This window comes from Fukomys damarensis, unplaced genomic scaffold (genome assembly GCF_012274545.1).
Source record: "Fukomys damarensis isolate Sample0158 unplaced genomic scaffold, DMR_v1.0_HiC HiC_scaffold_16, whole genome shotgun sequence".
In the NCBI taxonomy this organism is placed as follows: Eukaryota; Metazoa; Chordata; class Mammalia; order Rodentia; family Bathyergidae; genus Fukomys; species Fukomys damarensis.
This window is the reverse complement of record NW_022900928.1, coordinates 47,579,266-47,601,465: the sequence shown is the minus strand read 5'-3', so window position 1 is coordinate 47,601,465 and position 22,200 is coordinate 47,579,266. Positions and strand designations below refer to the sequence as shown.

General features: G+C 33.3%; 1 pseudogene; it reads left to right on the top strand.

The window, feature by feature from the left end:
- Positions 1 to 5,451, top strand: part of LOC104874833 — a 40,782-nt pseudogene extending 35,331 nt beyond the window's left edge.
- The last annotated feature ends 16,749 nt before the right edge of the window (positions 5,452 to 22,200 follow it).

Below are 22,200 nucleotides of genomic sequence, written 5' to 3'. Positions count from 1 at the left end.
CAATAATGAATGTAACTGTACTGTATACCTAAAATAAACTGAATGAGGAAAAAAATAAATAAACTTTCCACCACTGCCCTAGATGCTCCCACAGGAGTCCAATCCTGTCACTACTTGAATCATAGCCCTAGGAATCTGATTTCAAATTTTTGATTTTAAGAACTCCAAGAAAATACATTTGTATTTCTTTAAGCCACAATGTGTGTGTCATGAGAATTTCAAGAATCCAAGCTTAATTGAACTTCCTTTTTTTCTCCTATTTATTTCCTTTCCAGTCCTTTCAGATTGCATTTATTTATTTCTCCCCTGTTATTTTTTTTCTCTTTATTTTCATTCACTCTTTTAGTGATCTCTTATGGTTTCATGGCTTTGGCAAATATCATAATGTCAATGAGTCCTAAATTCTTATTTTCAAACAAAATATCATTCCTGCTTCATCCTTCATTAGTTAGCATCTCCTTCTAGATAGAATATTTTTAAAATCACATATTCATAATTAAAATAACTAACTCCAACACTGTCCTATACAAAATTAACTTCCCCTGAGTCCATTAATGACTATTCTATTTCTTTATTCCTTAGTCCAAAAGCTTTCTAGTCATCTCTGAAGCTTTATATTCTCTCACATACCAAATATTGGGAAATTCTGTTGGCACTACATTTAAAAAACATCTTAAATCACACTTATCTCCACCGACACTGCTACCACCTTGTCCCAATTTACTATCATCACTCCTTGACTTTTTGCAAAATCTTTCTATATTGACCTTAATAATGTCCTTTTCACTTATAGCCCAACATCACAAAGTACTCAGATAATTATAGTAACACAAAACTCAGAATGGGTTTTGCCAAAAAATAAGTCAATATCTCTACAATGATATACATATTTCTACCTACTTGATCATCCCATTGTTTCTCAGATGTGATCTTCTAGTCACACATTTGCTTTCATCTTTCACAAGGAAAGTGGCCCTCTTCCTAGTTCGTGTTTACTGAAGCAGTGGTGTGGAATAAAATACTTTGCTTAGGTGGCTCTCCTATTAGACACCTATGTGATTCACTTCCTTAATTCTACCAATCTTTGGCCAAGTGCCTGTTTTCTCAGCAAGGCCCTTCCTTACCGCTTTAAATTAAATTGCAGTGATCTCAAACTACAGCTCTTATTTACTTTGTCTATTTTATTGTCCTCAAATGTTCTCATCATTTTCTCATTCACTTTTTAATGTATTTATGCATTTGTTTCTTATCTCTTGTTATTCACTTGGATTCAAGTTCCTTTAGATTATAAATTCACCTGCTGTTTTTATATTGCTATATCTTCAGTGTCATGAACAACAGTCAGCCTATTCTATGGATTGTATTAGTCATATTAGTCATATTTAAATGAATGTAATTGCACCATATGGCTTTTAGATCACCAATATAATAAAAATAAGATAAAAGATTAGATACCCCATTATATATCAACTTCATACTATTTAGAAATAAATATAGTTGTTTTTCTGTCATTTTTATTTAAGAAGCTTTTATTCATTGTTTACCATGATTGGGTTGCTGTGTAGTCATCATGGAAAATATAGCAAAGGACAAAGCTCAGCTTGGATTTTAAAAGGTTATCCTTGAGTAAGAATTCACAATATTATGATAATATATAAATAGTATAAAAAACCAGAGTAGAGGTAAAAGTGAGAAAACTGATTTTTGAAAAACACGGAAATCATAAAAATGAAACTATATTTTCCTTTTTCCTGAATGTTTCTAAGGTCAATCTCTAAATTCAGGGTCACATTTACTCTCCATTTCTCATTAAGGACATTCTATCATATAATATATTAATTACTAATAATTCCAAAAGTTAGGCTGCTCATGACCTTATACATATACAAGACAGGTCAATTCATTTGCATTAATCTGTGGTGTACATTAATCTTATTCCTTATACACAGTCATGATCTATCAAATATGATACAACATAATTATATTGCTATGTGGGTCCAGGAACATTTTTCTCCAAATAGATCAAACCACTTCTATATATTTACTCTTGTTCTTCTAAATAGATTGATCCTGCTAGTATCATAGATTTATCTTTTCCTAGACTTACTGGAGCCAAAAATAATACCACTAACTTAGGCCATCCTTCTTATAAATATGCATCATTGCAGAACAAGTTAGGCACAGGGACAGAGAGTAGATGGAAAAGAACCAATCCATAATTTTTACTCAAAAGAGGATATATTCTGTGGACTGCAAGTAGTAATATTATATTTAGCTATAAAAGTTGGCATTAGTATTATTGAAGCTTTCACTATTATTGAGAGCATAATTTAATGTGGGTTATATAGATTTCCTTTATAGATTTTTATGCCCCAAATTTCTAAATATCACATAAAATATATGGAGATAGGAAATCATGCCGTCACTAAATTGATAGTGAGAGTCTATAATTTCCAGCGGAAGAAAATCAGTGAGAGTAAATGGTTACAGTATAGTCAGAGAAAGTTAATTCAAACAGTGATAATCATTATTATCTGAAATCCATCATCGGGAGAAAGGCATATTGGAATATTAACCAAAAACTTTCTACATCCTTAAACTCATGGTCTTCCCTATTTTCACCTCCATTACCCTAGCAATGTGTTACATCTCCCAAAATGGAAGAAGTAATTGTCATAGTTTCAATTATAAGTACACAAAGTAGGAAAATATTATCTTAACTTAGGCCGCACAACTGCAACTGCTTTACGTTAGAAATCTAACTCAGGTGCCAGTCTCGTCTTTGTTATGCGTGAGCCATGTGATCGTACACAAATTATTGTACATGATATGGCTTTTATCAGGAAATGGGCATAAAGATATATGCCCTGCACACTTAAAAAATGTAAGAATAAAGTGAAGCTGTATATTTGGAATGTTTGTTTTTATAATCATAAAGATAGTGAAATTTAAAAGACTTTATTGTATGATTCTAAACTTTACTATTACTTGGCATTTTTTTATATTGATGCAATGTAGTATAAACTGCTGACAGCACCAACTTAGCAAATAATTCTAATTCAAGGTAAAATCTGGGCATTTTCAATTTATCAAATGTTTATAACCTAATAATTCCTCCTCCTCTCGAACTTTATTAAAAATGCCACTTTAATTTTTACTACTAATACTTGAATTTCCATTTGATTTTTCTCTATTCTTCTTCCTGGATATTTCATTTACATCCATAGCTTTGCTATCAAATTTTGAGGGCTCATTTTCAGTATATTGCTCAGTGTGGTATCATCAGTAATTCAACCTATGCAAATCCTTATTTACTCCCTGCACACACACTTTGGACCACCTCCTCCCACTTTAGCTCATGATTTTGGAATCTTTTCTTTTTTTAACAATTTTTTCTCCCTTTTCTCTCTTACCTCAACAATCTCATATGCCCTTGGTGCAGACGTCATTCCCTCTGTGGTACGCATTGGCAACCATTCTGGGATTACCTGCACTAATAAATAATATCGCTACCATCACAGGTTCAGGAGTTTATGTGCCTATTAGAATCTTCTTAGCTGTAGAAGTATTTATATCTATTGACTTGGCCACAAGACTTGGTATAATTCATCTTCTTAGTTAGAATATTGGCTTGATGCACAAATGATTAACTTCTTTCTAGATTCTTGCTTTACAACATTTACATTTAGACTTCTTTCTTGTACTTTTGCTTTATTTTGTTACTATTAAATTTGGTCTTGCATCCAAGTTTTAATTTAGTTTTAATCTACTGCAGCTTCATAAATTCCCTCTGAACTGCATAAAAATTCTTTATGAGACTGTTGTCTTTGACATTTTACAGAGGTCCTATGATGGCAGTGGAAGCTGCTCAAGGGGCAGGTGTGACCACAGTGACTGAATCAGCGCTGACAGCAAAGGAGAGTTGAGTCGCATGAAGTTAAAGGAGGTGGAGTGGTGTGGCGGGTGAAGAGAAGGACCCGGTCACCAAAGCAGTGGAGGCCTTGGGGGACAGCAAGGAGGACAGGGAGAACGTATTCAAGGTGGAGCGGATCCTGGACATAAAGACCAACATGGGCAGAATCCTATATGAAGCTTGATGGAAAGGATATACAACAGATGGCAATACTTAGGACCTGAGATCCATGTAGAGGACTGTAAAGAAATTCTTGAATTTAGGAAGAAAGTTTCAGAGAACAAAGCTAAAGCACCCAAGAAGGATATTCAGATACTGTCCTTAAATAATGACATATTTAGGGCAAACTCTGATAGTGATCAGCAAAGTGAGGCAAACGAAGATGGTTCCCTGAGGAAGAAAAAGAAAAAATGAAGGCAGAAAGAAAAGTCCAGATGATCTGAAAAAGAAGAAAGCAAAGACTGGGAAACTAAAAGATAAGTCCAAATTGCAGCTGGACAGCACCTCTAAAAGTTTTTTTTTGTTTTTTGTTTCTTTTTTTAAGGACAAAGAAAAGAATTTTGGAAGCCAAAGAAGAATTAAAAGATGCCAAAAAAGCCAAAAAAAAAAAAGAATGAAATAAAAGAAACTAAGGAATTAAAGAAAGTTAAAAAGGCTGAAATAAATGATTTAAAGACTAAAATAAAAAAAGATACCAAAGAAAACAGAAAAACAAGAGAAATGTGTTGATTCTCAGCTAGAGATTGAGTCAGGTGTACTTAATGAACCACTTGAGGAAGATAACACCGAAGACTTACATTCTGACAACAGAGGAGAGAAACAAAAAAAAATTGAACGCCCCAAAGATAAAACAGGTGAGGATGCAATGCATCTGACCGACAGCTGGATGACACTGGGAGTGCAGATGAAAGTGCTGATGTCAAGGCCAACAGAAACAAAAAGAAGCTGAAGAATAGTGAAGAGCCAAAAGAGGGCTTGAAGCTAAAAAACAAGAATGCTTTTTCAGAGAAGAAAACTCTACCTGAAAAGCAAACGAATTAAAACAGAGGCAAGAATAACACAGAGTCAGATAAGCTGTGGGACCAGCATCTGTCCAATCACAGAAGAGCTCCAGGTCAAAGGGGTAAGAAGGATGCCTCTGCTCATCAGGCTCAGCTGAGAAGGAGAAAGAGATTTAAAAAGAAAGAATGAACCCAAAGAGGAATATCAGAAAAGATGTGATTCAGAAAAGGAAGAAAAGCACTGAAAAGAACCAAAGGATTAAAGACATTGAAGACGATCAGAAATGCATTTGATTTATTAAAAAAAAAAAACTGCAGAAGAAAAAAAATGATGTTCCTGAGAATAATTGGAAAAAATAAAAAAGAAGAATAAAAATATTGGATTGTAAAACCATAGAAGAGCAGAAAGCCAAGAAAAACAAGTATTCCAGTAAAGAAAGAACTGCAAGAGATGAAATTGACACTTGGGTGCACCTCGCTGGAGAAGATGAAAAGGAGGGTTTGGATGGTGTGTGTCCAACAGATGAGTTTGGGTAAGTTTGTTTGATACTGTTTTGCAGAATGCTTTCAGAGCAGTGTGCCACATTGGTTATTCTTATCTACCACTATAATTCTGATCATAAAATAACAGATTTTATTTGGATTTCTTGAATAAAAACTTTATATTGAAAAACTTATTATGTTTGTGTTAGAGAAGAGTAGAAGGTGTACATACCAAATGACTTCATTAAATTCACACAGTAAACTGTATAAAGATTCATATATTAAGTTTTAAGAATACTCTAATGTTCACAGAATCTTCAGAAAATCAGAGTCAATATCTAACAGAGCTTAGAAGAGATATAAAACATATAATCAACATCTGGACCCTAATTGTAAAAGTGAGATAATAAGACCTAGAATGTCAATATTTTGATGAATAAACAAGAGAATGTTGCCATTGCAGACTGTCCTAACCCTTGTGTCCCAACAAAAGCAGCCACTGACAGCCCCAGAAACACCTACACTTGCTGGAGAGCATAGTCTGAATTACATGTCTCACAGAAAGGTAATATTTATTTTGTTCAAGATTTGTATATGCCTTCCACAGTTGCTGTCAAGTCAATTCTAGGTTTCAAGTTCAGAACAGCCTGAGCAAAAAAGTATAGGTTTTCTCCAGAGTGAATAACATACACAGCCTACAACAAAATGCAGAACTTGATTACTACATGTGTGCAGAACCTGAGAAAGTATGTGCAGAAGTGGATATTGATGTGTTAAACTGGGCTGAAGCTGAGGTTGCAGAATACGTGATAAGAAAGGGGAGACTAATGATATGGAGAACTCATCTGTTACCTTGGGATTAAATTTATTCATAATGATACCTGCAGCCAGTCTTCAGAGTCATTTTGAATGGCTACTGGAAATATTAACATAAAAAATTACTTGCAGCAAATGAAACAAACTTTTTTGATATAAAGCAGGAATGTTAAGATTGCTTTACATTGTGAGCACTAAGAATGCACTACCTTTAATATTTGCACAGAGGATCTCTAGGCTAATAAGTCACATACATCAAAATAAAAGAATCTATGATGTGCTTGTTGCTAGCTATTCTTTGCAGGATGAAATTAATAGTAGGAGATTCTTATTCCAAAGTAGACTCCATAATTTAAATTGGGGATGATGAGATCCAAGAGTAATAGAAGCTAGGTGTCAACGCCTCATCTGTATAGCAAAGGTAGATGTGATTGGTATAGATGCTGACGTGACAGGCTGAGGTGACAGCGATGATGCTCTGTACCATAGGCACGGGTGGAATAGGTAAAAATGTGTGTTCCTGAGGCCAGTAACAGACAAGAGACTAAGAGATTGCTCATGTTATACATTTGTAAATAAATACATAGATAAATAAATAGATAATTGTGAGGCAGACAATGGCCATCAAAGCAATAATAAAAACTGTTCTCCCTCACTGAGTTTTAAGATTGAATTCAATTCACTGACCTAGGGCTCCTTGAGAAAGAAATTTTCCCTGTCAATATTGGATTTTCTAAAATGTCTCCAACCGCCCCCACAAGCGACATGAGCCTCTACTATACCCCAAAAAGAGAAATAAACTGATGCTTCAAGGATAGGACATATAGGATCCAATATCATCATGAACTTCTGATTAGAATGTGGCAAATAGAGGTTAGGTAATTAAGTGATTCTGTAGTGTGAATACATCATATTGTGTTTCCAGTGAAATATGCAGATCTAAGTATTTTATTTTTTATTTTTTACTTTTTTGGGGTTTTTTTTGAGACAAGGTCTCACTATGTATTTGAGACTGACTTGGAACTCACTATGTAGCCCAGGCTGTAGACCCAAGTATTTAAATGGATAAATGTTCAAATATATTTAGTAACTTACAAAACCCTCTATTTGGTTTTATTACCTGTGTAGCTGGGATGGCCTTCTTTAATACTTGCTGATTGTTAATATAATAAAGAGCCTGACTTCATTTTGAAATATTTATTTCATGATGAGAGCTATTTTGCCTTCTAGGACAGTTCTGTTCTGCTTCCAGACTGTCTCTCAGCTAGTGATTGGATGAAATGGAATATTAGGGTCATGCTCTGGCCAGATTCATCTAACTCCATGTCTTTACCACTTCTTACTTTATGCTGCATCTCTCACTCCATTATAGGTTTTGTACTAAAATCAAAATATCAAATAAATCTACTACACAAAAACCTCATCTCAAGTTCCTCTTCTTAGGGACCTAAACTAAAATATTAAAATATTAAAATTATCCCAGGTCAATCCCCAGTACCAAAAAATAAATAATAATAATAAATAATAAATAAATAAATAAAATTATCCTAGGAAATGGATTCTGAGATTAGGATCCTGGAGTTGTTTTATTCTTGAAAATCAGATCACTCTGGAAAAGTAAATAATAATATTTCCTTTCATGTCAAAGAAGTGCAATGTTTTTCTAAGATAAAATATTCTAATTTGGTAAACTGTAAAAGAATACAAGTAGAAGGGTGTACAGTAGCTCAGGCATAGAGAAGTAAAGGAGAAAGAATATTTATAATGGCTGTAGATATTAACATCATCAATACTTTGCATAATAAAAAAGACTAGCTGAGATTGTGATTTTCTATATAATAGAAAGTATGAACACTGAAAATTTTTTTCAAGTCCTGCAGCCAGATGGCAGATTGAGCTGAAAAGTAGGCATATAATTCATTACAAGAATTGCTAAACTTAAGAGGAGATTTGGTTTCCAGCCAGCTTAAGCTCCACTATTTTGAATGGTTTAAATGAGTAGGTTAAAGAATGTTAGAAGCTCCAATTACACTGAATTCTCTGGACTTCCAGAATTTACCCATTCCCTTTGTCAGACAATACTTGCATTTATTTTCTACTGGACTTTAGGCAGGTGCTTGATGTAACAATGCTTTTGTTCCTCAAGTCTACATCTATCTCTTTTACTGGCCACAGTGAAACAGATTCCTGCACTAATGACCAACTTGCCCAAGTACAGTGAGATAGAACAACTAAGTAAGTGCACAATTACATGAAGAGAATTTGTTTTACAAATACAGCAAAGGAAAACAAAAGCACTTAGGATTGTTGAAAGTTTGTCCCTAAAAGCTCAGGAAACCTACCCATGGCAAATAGAAGTCTGTATTAGTTATAAGCTAATTGCATCTCAGGTGAGTGACTAAAAGGCACCTAACCTAGTTTACATGCCACAGTGACATGATAAGCAGGGCTAAAGAGGTGAAAGACTTTGATACTCTATAGGGAAAGAAACACAAAACTCTAAGTGTTGTGGCCAGTACTTCCCCTATTTAAGGACATTGTATACCCAGTTTTTTTCTACATTATTTTCAACAACTATAAGCAAGTACAGAGTGAGAACTGGGTTTGTTCAAGAATACCATAAAGTAAATAAAATTTAATCTAAGGTGAAAGCACCAGGAGAAATGTTGTATTACATAGACCATGAAGTTCATGACAAATACGAACTATAAGAAATGTGAGAGTTGGCCTGGGATTTGTTCCTGAGGTTGTGGAATATAGAGAGGAAATTATATAGCTGGAAGAAGGAGATTTCATCAATATAGTAGAACTTTCTTGCCATAAGTCAAGGGCCCTGGAAATCCTAAAGTTTTGGTGCCTGACAGATGGTTGGAGAGAGCTGTGTCTCTCACCAATTTAGATGATAAATTTTCCATGATTAATCATAAAAATAAGGCTTTGACCCAGCACATAAGAAGAGCCCAGCAGCAGCTCACTATCCTCTGGTAGGCCTGCCCCTTTAACCCAGTTCACCAGAGAAGGGCATCAACACAGTGGTCCTTGTGCCCCCCCATCAAGAACAAGAGAAAGAGGGCCTCTCTGAGGCTCCTAGATGAAAATTGAAGCCCACTGGAAAAGTGAAGAAATTCTCTGCAATAAAGGCACACCAGACCACCATAGTTGGGACCAGCACCTCACATCAGAGCCTGTTCTAGCTTCAGGGGAAAGAAGATACCTGGAAAGACAGGTGGAAACTGCATTAGAACCTTGAGGAGTTCAACCCAGCCAGAGTCCAGAGATCTCAGCTTGGGCCTTGCAGTCAAAACTTACATGCAGGGAACAGCTACTAGCTTGCTTATACCTGCACACTCCTACTCACACTATCTGTTGTGTCAACAGAGGCATAACCTGAAGTAAGCCCTCTATTTCAATTTGGATTTATTTTATTTTATTTTATTTTCTCTTATCTTTAAAATCAACCTCCAACCTAGACTGATGTATCCTGAAAAGCTATCTTCCAAAATTGATGGGGAAATAAGATACTTCCACAATGAAGAACACCTGAGAAATATCATGAACACCAAATCGGCACACCAAACCCTTCAAAAAAATATCCTAGAAAAAGAAAATGAAAGCCACAACTCCATAAGGGCTAACAGAGCAAATATACTGGACAAGGCAGGAAATTAAAGGGAGAGAGGGAAATTTTAAAAAATAAAAGAAACAACAACAGGAAAATAACATGACAATGAAAAGTCAATACATAACAGTTATAGCCATCAATGTTAATAGCCTCAATTATCCAATCAAAAGACATAGGCTGGCAGAATGGATTAAGAAGCAAAATCCAACAATATGCTGTAGACAAGAAACCTACTTAATCCACAAAGAAATTCATAGACTAAGAGTAAAAGGATAGAAAACAGTTCATGTGACAAGAGCCTGGAAAAAGTGGGGGCAGCTATCTTACTGGTAGATAGAATATATTTCAAACCAAAACTAACTAAGACAGATGAAGAAGGCCAATACAAGGGAAACAATAAAATAGGAAGAAATGAAAATCATAAATATATATGCACCAAATACCACTGCCCCCAAATATACAAAACAAACATTAATGGATATGAAAAAAATGAAATAAGCACTAATACAATTGTAGAAGGAGACCTCAACACTCCAGTAACACAAATAGATAGATCATCAAGACAAAAAAAAAAAAAAATCAACATGAAATAACAGAACTGAACAAAGTCTTAAAACAAATGGTCTTAATAGATGTCTACAGAGTGATCCACTCCACAAAATCAAAATATACATTCTTTTCAGCTACAAGCGGGTCATTCTCCAAAATAGACCACATGCTACCTCATCGAACATGCTTAAGTAAATGCAAAGGACTTGTTCTTATCCCCTATATATTATCAGACCATAGTGCTATTCAACTGGAGATCAGTAGCCTAAGAAATCACAAGAACTTCACAAACATATGGAAATTAAGTAACACGCTGCTGAACAACCATTGGGTCACAGAGGAAATTAAAGAAGAAGTTAGACAGTTTGCACAATCAAATGATAATGCCAATACAACATACAGGAATCTATGGGACACTCGAAAGCAGTTCTATGAGGGAAATTCATAGCACTAAATGCCCATACTAGGAAAACAAAGTGAGCTCAAATAAACAATCTAATATGTAATGTTAAGCTTCTAGAAAAAGAAGAGCAACACAAATTAAAGGCTTGTGAAAAGGAGGAAATTATAAAAATTAGAGCAGAAATTAATGCAATGGAGACTAAGAGAATGATACAAAAAGAATGAATCAAAGAGTTCGTTTTTTGAAAGAATTAATAAAATCAATAAACCTTAGCCAATCTTGTCAAAAAAAGAAAAGGCTCAAATTAATGTAATTAGGAATTAAAAAGGTGAAGTCACAACAGATCCAGCAGAAATCCATAGGATCATCACTACCTACTTTGAAAATCTATACTCTAATAAAATGAAAAATACAGGATAACTGGACAGACTCCTAGATACATAAAGTTGAATGAAGATATATAAAGTCTGAACACCCCAAGTGCACTTAATGAAATTGAAAATGTAATTAAAACCTTACCAGCAAAGAAAAGCTCAGGTCCTGACAGCTTCATTGCTGAATTCTATAAGACATTTAGAGAATAACTATCACCACTACTCTTTAACTCTTCAATGAAATTGAAAGGGAAGCAATACTTCCAAATTCTTTCCTGGAAGCAAGTACTACTTTCATTTCAAAACCAGGGAAAGACCCAACCAAAAAAGAGAAGTACAGACCAATCTCCCTAATGAGCGTAGATGCAAAAATCCTCAATAAGATATTGGCAAACAGAATACAGAAGATCATCAAGAAGATCATCCACCCTGACTGGATTTATCTCAGGCATGCAAGGATGGTTCGACATATATAAATCAATAAATGTAATATGCTATATCAACAGAGTCAAGGACAAAAACCACATGATCATCTCAATAGATGCAGAAAAAGCATTTGACAAAATTCAATACTTATTCATGATAAAAGCCCTACAGAAAATTGGAATAGATGGTCTTTATCTGAACCTGATAAAGGCTACCTATGTGAAACCAACAGCCAATATCATTCTAAATAGTCAAAAACTAAGAACCTTCATGCTAGAATCAGGAACAAGACAAGGATGTCTATTATGAACACTCCTTTTTGACATAGTTCTACAATATTAGCCACAGTAATTAGAAAAGAGAAAGATATAAATACAATATTAGCCACAGCAATTAGACAAGAGAAAGAAATAAATACAATAAAGATAGGAAACGAAGAAGTCAAACTGTCACTATTTGCTGATGATATCATACTCTACATAGAAGACCCAAAAAATTCTGCCAAAAGGCTGCTAGACTTAATTGACAGACTCAGTAGAGTAGCTGGATACAAAGTCAACACTCAAAAATCAATAGCCTCTTATACACAAATAACAGACTCACTGAGAGAGAAATTAGGGAAATGATTCCTTTCACAATAGCATCCAAAAAATGAAATATCTAAAAATAAATCTAATGAGGGAGACAAAAGGCCTCTATACTGAAAATTACAGCACTCTGAAAAGAGAGATAGAAGACAATATAAGAAGATGAAAAGAAACCCCTTGCTCCTGGGTAGAAATAATTAACATAGTGTAAATGGCCATACTTCCAACACTTCTATACAGATTCAATGAAATCCCAATTGAAATCCCAACAGTATATTTCACAGAACTTGATAAAATAATCCAAAAATTCATTTGGAACCAGAAGAGACCTAAAATAGCAAAAAAACTTTCTAGGCAACAGAGACAGGGCAAGGGGTATCATAATCCTCAACTTGAAACTATACTACAAAGCCACTGTGATTAAAAACAGCATTGTACTGGCCAAGAAGTAGACCTGAGGTACAATGGAATAGATTAGAAGATGCATAAATATCACCAGACATACTCAGCTGCCTCATCTTTGACAAAGGAGCCAACCATCCTCATTGGAGGAAAGATAGCCTCTTTAATAAATGGTGTTGGAAAAACTTGCTTTCCACTTGCCAAAGATTAAAACTAGATCTTTATCTTTCACCATGCACTAAACTAAAATCCAAGTGGATTAAAGATCTAAATATCAAAATAGAAAAACTAAATTTACTGGAAAGTAAATTAGGTAGAACAGTCAAAGACATTGGCATAGAAGACTATACTTAGCAGCATGAGAACTTGCACAAAGAATCAACAACTGGGATCTCATTGTATTAGAAAGCTTTTGAAGTGCAAGAGAAATCACCAACAGAGCTAAGAGACAATCTATAATGTGAGAAAAAAATTCACCAGCTACTCCTCAGACAAAATACTACTATCTAGAATATATAAAAATCAGACCCCCCAAATATCAAGACCTGATTCACAAATGGACATCTGAGGTGAACAGAAATTTCTCAGACAAACAAGCAAAAACATCAAATAAATATATGAAAAAATGTTCAACCTCACTGGAGAGATGAAGATAAAATCAACAATGAGATTCCATCTCTCCCCAGAAAGAATGGCTGCTATCATGAAATCAACCAATAAAAATGCTGGCAGGGCTGTGGAGAGAAAGGAACCCTTCTTCATTGTTGGTAGGAGTACAGACTGTTTGTAACCACTGTGAAAATCAATATAGAGACACCTCAAAGAACTAGGATTACGGGTCTCATTTGACCCAACCATCCCTCTACTGAGTATCTTTCCAAAAGAATCATACCACAGCGATACACAGACACTCATGTTTATAGCAGCACAGTTCTTAATAGCTAAAATTTGGAAACAACACAAATGCCTATCAACTGGAGACTGCATAAAGAAGATGTGGTTTTCTATAAAATGGAGTATTATTCAGCCATAAAGAATGAGAAACTAGAAACATTTATAGCTAAAACGATGCACATTGAAACTATGCTCTTAAATGACATAAATAGGACACACTTGAGTAAATACTGAATAGTTTCGCTGCTGTGAAAAACTAAAAATGTAAATAAGGCTCAAACGGTATAATTGAGAGTGTGAAATAGGAAGAAAATGTTTAAGGGGGAAGTGAGAAAGGGAGGCAAAATTAAATAAGGGAAAAAATGCGAAAAAAGGAAAATATGGAAACAGTCTTTGCAAATAGGCAAGAGTAAAGTGGGTGAAGGGAGGGCAGGGATATGGGAAAAAAACAAGAAACAAGATATATCATGTAAAGGCGCAAGATCCCAAAGATAAATGCAACTGTATTGTTTGCTTTAAATGTACCAATAAACTTAATGGGGGGAAAAAAAAAAGATCCCAGAGAGCAGTGAGCAGCAGTCAGGTTTGTAAGGGAACTAAGGATGTATGTGAGAACTGTCTCCCTCCCTCTCTCTCTCTCTCTCTCTGTCTCTCTCTCTCTCTCTCTCTCCTTTCCATCTAATCTGATTTACCATGAGGCACAAACTCAGGTCAACCAATTCTTTGAATACTATTCATGCAACTCAGAACTGAATGGCTAGAAAAATTTTCCTCTCTATATATGCTCACAAAATGTGAAAAAGTACATCAAGACCTATTTTAAATGCCTTATAGAAAATTAATTGTTAAAAATATCATACACTATGATGAATTCTCGTTCTGATGATGGTTAATCAAATTTGTAGACATTGATTTAATTCTGAAGCATGAACACATTTCTTTTTCTAAGTGGAAATGGTGATAAATATATATTTCTATTGACAAAATAAAATGAGACTATGAAACAAAAAAAGAATCATAAAAATGAGCCCAGGTACCCAAGAAGTTGGTTCTTAAAATAGCATTTTAGACTAACACACAAGCAGTTGCCAATACTCTTCAGGAGGATAAGGAGGGTTGTTAATTTACCAAAAAGAAAGGCATATGCTCAGAAGGGCAGTGCCAACTCTTGAGAAATCTAGCAACGGCCGTCCTCTGTAGGCAACTGTATTAGTCTCTTATTCTTTTAAATATCTATTACACATATACATTTTTATTTATGTGAAATGAACTACATCACTTTGTGTTTTACTCTTCTTCATATATCCCCTTCTATTTAATGCTAAGCACCTGACATTATGCATGTTATGTCATAACTAAGAAACATCCTGGTTAAAATTTTAAACATAATATCGATTAATGTCAATCTCCTGAAACCTAACATGATATCTTAAAACAGTAGGCACTCCATAGATAATTGTTAGAAAAAAGATATTACACTACCAAATAATTGTTTCTATAAAGCCATTAGTACCCTGCACAAATATCTGAAATAGTTTACCATTCAGTTAGCGTAAAAGTAAACTTTCGTGTTATTGTCAGATCCTTTCAACATCTGTTCTTAAATTTTACATCTGCTACCAAATACTGTATTTAGTCACTTTTTTTTACTTCTATTTAACTTTATGCTTGCAAAATAAATTATTTCACTCTACTCCCACCTAGCCTTTGGTACATATCTCACTCTTTTAATTTGTGTGTGCTTTTATTTTATCCTGGTAGATGGTATCTAACTTACATAGGAAAACAGGGAGAATAACTAACAAAAGATTTTTTTCCTCAAATCCAGTAAATTTTATCCTGCAACTTCAGTTTTTGTGTTGCAAAGTGTTTGGGGGAGAGGATACAGTGACAAATATTCTTTCAGGACCTCATGTTTCTCCTCACTCTTCTGTTGCTCTCTTGAGATTGTGCTGCTGAGATTCCTTCAACATGTTGCGTGACTGGCTGGAAATTCCAGGAGCCACTCTCAAAACTGACGTACTCTATCAGTACTGTCTGTATTTTTGTTTCATCTATGCTGCCCATTTTCTTTTGAATAACTGGGCTTTGTGACTCTAATGTTCAGAATGTGCAACTGTAAATGGTCAGTTACACAATTCATTATACAGGAAATAGAATTAAGTGAATTGTCCAAGTATTATGCTTGGAAAAATGACCAAATAAGAACTTCGGCTAGTAGTTTATGAAGATTCTATGTGACATAACCAAAATATCACAGAACACTGTCATTTAAAAACAAGCAGTGAAGGCCAGGGATTTAGCTCAGCAGTACAGCACCTTTCTGGCAAGTGCAAGGTCCAGAGTTTGATCCCAGTACAAAAAAAAAATTAAAATAAATAAATAAATAAATAAAAATATAAGCAATGACTTTGCTAGATTTAACTTCAACAAAGCTCAATATATTACACTAATAATATCACACCAAAGTTTTGTTCAGAACAAGTAGCTCAGTGGGGGCCTGGTGAAATACAATCAAATTACCAGCTTTCTATTAATTTAATTCTCTTTTGTTTAGTGTTTTATACATTTGCTAACTACCCCTTCATATTCTCCAATGTCATAGCAACTTCCATGAATGATTATCTAATTGGTGTCTTTAATTTGGAATATTTTTGGATGAACTTTGTAAATTCTCTTACAATGGCCTATGTTCACGTGTAGTTCCAATCATTTATTATAGTTTGATTGAAGTTCAATTTCTTCTGAGACTTTTATTTCAACTGTGTCATTCCGAGTTTGGGGTTTAATTTATGAATAGTACATAATATCTTAAGTCCTGAAATTGGTAGTAGCAATCATTCATTACGTTCTAAATTTTATTTTGAAGTACATTTTTTCAATTTTTTTTTTTTTTTTTTTTTTTTTTTTCTTGGTACCGGGGATTGAACTCGGGTCCTTGTGCTTGCAAGGCAGGCCACCGAACCGCTGAGCTAAATCCCTGGCCCAATTTATTCAATTTTTTAAAGTTGATTATTAGCCTTCTAAGAAGTAATTATTAATTGATAATTTTGATTGGTTGCAGAGGGCTTTGCATTTCCTCTCAAATAGATGAATGAGGAAAACTGTTTCCTTATTATTTCAGTTTGGTTTTTCAAATATCCTTGCAATCACTTGAAAGAGCTCTTATTGAGATTACCAATAATAATAATGATGATGACAGTAATATTGAGATTCCCAATAATACTAATTACACCTGCATATTTTTGTGTATATATGTACTAAAATTTACTCCGAGTATATGTCCACTAATTATTTTGTATTTGAATAGCATAAAGCTAAAATATACTACATGTTTTCTGTCATGTATATTCCTTATTTTAACTGAACGACAATGTATCATTCCACTAATGGATAATATAGAAACTAATTTTTGTCTTTCTTTCTTACTACCTACTTTCATACTTTCTCTTTCACTTTTAAGGAAAAACTAAAGGAAGTTTCCTTTCAGATAACAAAGTTCATGTATCACCTTATAAAAACTGACTTAAAATTTCAAAGTTATATAATATTTCAGAATTATTTATATTCAAATTACTTATTTTCTGTATTTATTATAATTTTCTGTATTTATTTATAATCAAATTACTTATTTTCTGTTTTTGGTTTTGTTTAATAATTTTATCATATAACTTTTCATTTTAAAACTATGTAATATGGATTTATAAAATTTGCATTATTTTTCCCTACTTCAAAATCATTTCCTACTTTCTTGTCATTAGTTAGTGTATATCCAATGTTAGATAATAGACATCAGACAGTTTAGTATGACAGAAAATTGAAATACTTATATTCAATAAAAAATCTTGCCAGATGTACCTTGATTGACCACAAATACAGTATTCTATTTAAGAAAAAAATATAATAGACTGTGATCAAACTGTTGGAATCTTCAACCATATTTCTTTCAGCAAAAAGTTGCTAGCATTATTGTTTTACACAGAAATATAGAGTTACAGAATCATGAGATACAACTTAGAAAGTGAGGGCCAGGGATTTAGCTCAGTGGTTCCATAGCCTGCTTTGCAAGTGCAAGGACCCGAGTTCGATCCCAGGTACAAAAAAAAAAAAAAAAGGAAAATTTACAAAGTGAAAAATATTTATAAAACATAAGAAACATGATCCATATAACAAAATTAAAGACTCAATTACAATTCATAGAAAATTACTGGTAACAGTATTAAAAGTCAGTCGGCTCCATTCTGCATTGTCACAGAAGTTAATTTAATATGCAAACAAATAAAGATGAGGAATTGAAATGAGAAAACTTCTCTAATAAGAATTCTTTCATACCACATCGCCATTTTTAGCTGTCTACAAGTTAATTTATTCTATTTAAACCTTTAAAATGAAAGGCTAAATAATTCAGTACAGCATTAATCATCAGCAATTTCATCAAGTACTCTGCAAAACAGAATCTGAGAAAACATATGGATCAAAAGGCAAATCACACATTAAATGTAATTTTCTTATTTTGCAATTTAATATAGCTGGTGACATAAGTGTAAGCTAGAAAACGCTACACCTTGAATATGTGGCTTCTAGTCAGCACTTTGCTTCTCTTGGGCTAATTCATCTAATCTGAGGTCTCAGATCTCTAATATATAACTAGTCAAAATTCAAAGGAGGAATTTCCTGCATTATGCAAAGGGTTTTAGCACTGTGGAAGATAAATGATGGAAAATATTCCATTATCTTTAGGGGAAAAAAACATTGTATCAGTTGGTAAGATACTAGGAATTAAAGCTTATTAAATCATTCCTAGATTTAAGAAAGTGTTCTATGTCTTTTTACAGTTGACCTCACATGAAAAACACGAGGTAAATATAGTTATATCTCCATACTGTAAATGAGGTAACTATATCATGGTAATTTTAGTTAACTAACCCCAAATTAAATGTAGATATAAAGATCTGAAATTTGTACCTCAGAAGTTAAACTTCTGAGCATGTGCTCTTGTCTACCACTACAAATGACTGAAGTATTTCATAAAAACAATACTTCAAATAAATATCATTGCTTTATATGCACAAAGATCATAGAGTCAGTAGTTTAGTTCTCAAAGGCCTAGGTAACAAGTTAAAAAAAGATAAACAATTTCATCTAACTATCCCTGCAGCTTAGTAATGGAGCTGCGTTCCAAGTCAGTCCCGATTTAACTGGAGTAAAGTTATGATTCACTCCTTGGTGCTATTTCCATACAAGCACATACCCACACACAAGAAAATTCACTGCCACTAACCTTATGTTTTAACTATAGGTATCAGCTTTCATAAGTATTGTATGTGACTTTAAATTTAGCCTATAAACGAATCATTCATTTTTATACAAATACTTTCAAAAACAAGGAGAAAAAAAAAACTCCAATTCACTTTATTCACCAGAATCAGATACAAGAGAGCAATATTATAATCCAGTCTCACTTATAAATATAAATCTAAATATTCTATAAGCAAATCATATCTAGTAAATAATAAAGCATCATATTCAAGTTGAGTTTATCCTAGGAAAACAAATATAATTTATCCTTAGATAATGCTTATGTGCATTATTTGTGTTAACAGATGAAACAATGCAGAAAATTACTTAGTTTCTTAATCTTCACACATTAAAATAGGATTTACATTTAATCTCATAATAATCATACAATTAGAGCTAGGTGTGGTGGTGCACATCTGTAATCCCATCACTTGGGAGGCTGAGGCAGGAGGATCCTTCTGAGTTTGAGAGCAGCCTGGGCTACATAGTGAGTTCTAGGTCAGTCTCAACTACATAGTGAGACCCTGTCTCAAAAAAACAAAAACAACAACAACAAAAAATCACACAATTAGAACTTGCAGCAATCATTACTTTAAGAATAAATAAGTATTAAAAGTATTCATTTCCTATCATTCCTATAATAAATTTCTATAAAGTAGATGACTCAAAAATCAGACATTATTCTCACAGTTCTGGTGGCAACAAATCTGAAATTATTGCTGTGTTAAAACTACAATTTTTATAATGTGCTCCCTCTGGGGGGCTCCAGAAAGCAATCTCTTCCTTACCTCTTTCATTTTCTCAGAACCACTGGCATTCTTTGACTTTTGGCTACATCATTGACACTGTGCCTCCTTTGGTCACAATGACTTCTCTTATTCTGTCTATGTCAAATTTTACTCCATCTCTATCCTGTAAGGACATGTATGATTACATCTACAGCCCATGCTGGTAACACCAGACAGTCTTCCCATGTCAAAACCCTTAACTACATCTGCAAAAATCTTTTTAACATACATAACATGAATAGGTACTTGGAAGTGGAGTGTGGTTATCTTTCAGGGATCATTTTTCAGTTTAGCACAGAAAATGTAGAACTATTATAAATAAGAAAAATTATTTCTGCCTTTGTATAATTATTATAATTTAAAATAATACTACAACCTTTTATGTTTAATTACTTAACTACAACTACAAACCTATTATTTTACTTTGTTTTGATTATAAGGTTAAAGAAAATAAATACATCTATAAGGATTTTCATAGGACAAAAAAAACTATTACAGCTGATATGGCTGTTTACATTGTAATTTTTTTTTTTTTTTTTTTTTGGTACCAGGGATTGAATTTATGACCTTGTGCTTGCGAGGCAGTCACTGGAACCACTGAGCTAAATCCCTGGCCCAAAAGCATCTAAAATTCTAAGGATATATTTTTAGAGTAAAGGATCTCTGTATCATTTTTAGAGTAAATGATGTCTGAATTAACAATATGTAGAGAGCAATCTCATCTTTCAAGATAGATATAAGGCAGATTAAAATATAAAAGTAATAATATCCTTATTTCCAAAAATTATACTGTATTTAGGAATAAATTTAATTACATTTATATAAGATCTTTTATGTAACATACTTAATATTTATTGAAAATGAATATAAAAGTCCCTAAATAATTTAATGATTATGGTATAATAAGGGACAGATGAATCAATATATTATAGATCTAAATAATTCCAGAATTTATCCATTAATTCAGTGCAGTTTCAGAATCCCAACAGCGATTCTTAAAAAAATTTTACAGACCAATTGTAAATTGAACTGAAAAATCTCATGACTCAAGGATAGCTAAACACTCTCAAAGAAAAAGAATGAAGTATGGACATTTACTCTACCTGACATTAAGGCTTATTACAAAGTTGTCATAATTAAATATACCTAATATTTGTAAAGGAGTTAGCCAGTGAAACAGATCTAGAATTAGAGAAAAAAACAACAGTTAACAATTCTGTTGATTTTGATATATCCTAGATACCACCCATGGACAAGTTATCAGTTATTTTGAAATTATTGGTGACTCTTCTGCACTTAATCTTATGCCTGTGATAAAATGCATAGTTCAGCCTGGATCTGCCATTCCCTTTGATTAATAGGCTGCCTGTAACATTAATGTTCATCTGGGTTCTTAACATGTTCTGGTTAACCACAATGATCCAAACTTCCCTTCTGCATCTGAAACAACAAATCTATTATAATGAACACACAGAAAAGTAGAAGTATTAAGAATCATTCATGGTGACATGCGTGATTCAACTTTGACTAAATTTCTGTGGAAATGTTATGATGTAGAAATAATATTTTAGATTCTCTTTGCCACATATAGCAAACCATTTCTCTTTAAATAACACTATTTTGAGTTTTGTTTGTATCGTTAATGTAAATACTCAGGATCGAATAATTTAATTGAACATATCAAAGAGACAAGTTATTCAATTAATTAAAAATAGAACCATACCTATGTAGAAATTTCATATTTGACAGAAGCTTTAGAGATCAAAGTGAAGCAATAGATTATTTGATACATTGTACATATTGTGCTTGTACAGTTGGTTATCCAAGAGGGAATAAAATTAGAATAGCAAATTACCTCAGACACAATATTTATTTCTTATGCACAATAATTATGCAAATGTGAAAGAAAAAATTCAAAACTTTTATAAAACACGAAGGAAAATATCTCTGAATTCAGAATAGGGTAGTGTTGTTAATATATAAAATATTAAGCATAAATGAGAAATTGATGAATTTAAATAAATATAATTAACTTCTGTTCATTAGAAGATATAAAAAGTCAAAAGGCAAACCATGAACTGAGTTGATTTGCACATAAATTGAAAAATTGGAGTAGAAAAAATAGCCAATAAACATATAAGAGGATGTATAACCTCTTTGATAATAGGAAAATTCAAATGGAGGCCACAATCGGATACTTTGTACACATCCGCTGGGAAAAAGAAAAGTAAAATGACTGGTATAATAAATGTCAAGAATGTCATTAAAAGAATTTTTAATATTGCTGCTTAAACTCCATATGGATATTACTATTTTGGAGAAAAATTGGTATTGTTCCAGAAAGCTGAATATACTTGTACCCTTTGACCCCACAAGGACCCAGTGGGAAAGATAATTTTTGAACTGATAAACTTTAGTAGGCTTCAGCAGTGTTTACACATATTCACAGTGGTTTTCTTATAGGCATAGAGCTGTCCAAGATATCATTTACTCTCTCACTTCTAAGTATACTCCATATCAAGAACTACAAATTCTAGTTTTTTTCTATTATCAAGATTGTGGTAGAATCAACCATAATTTGTAATCAGAATACAGAAATAACCTACATTCTAGACAGTATCACCCCTTCCCACCTACTCTCCAT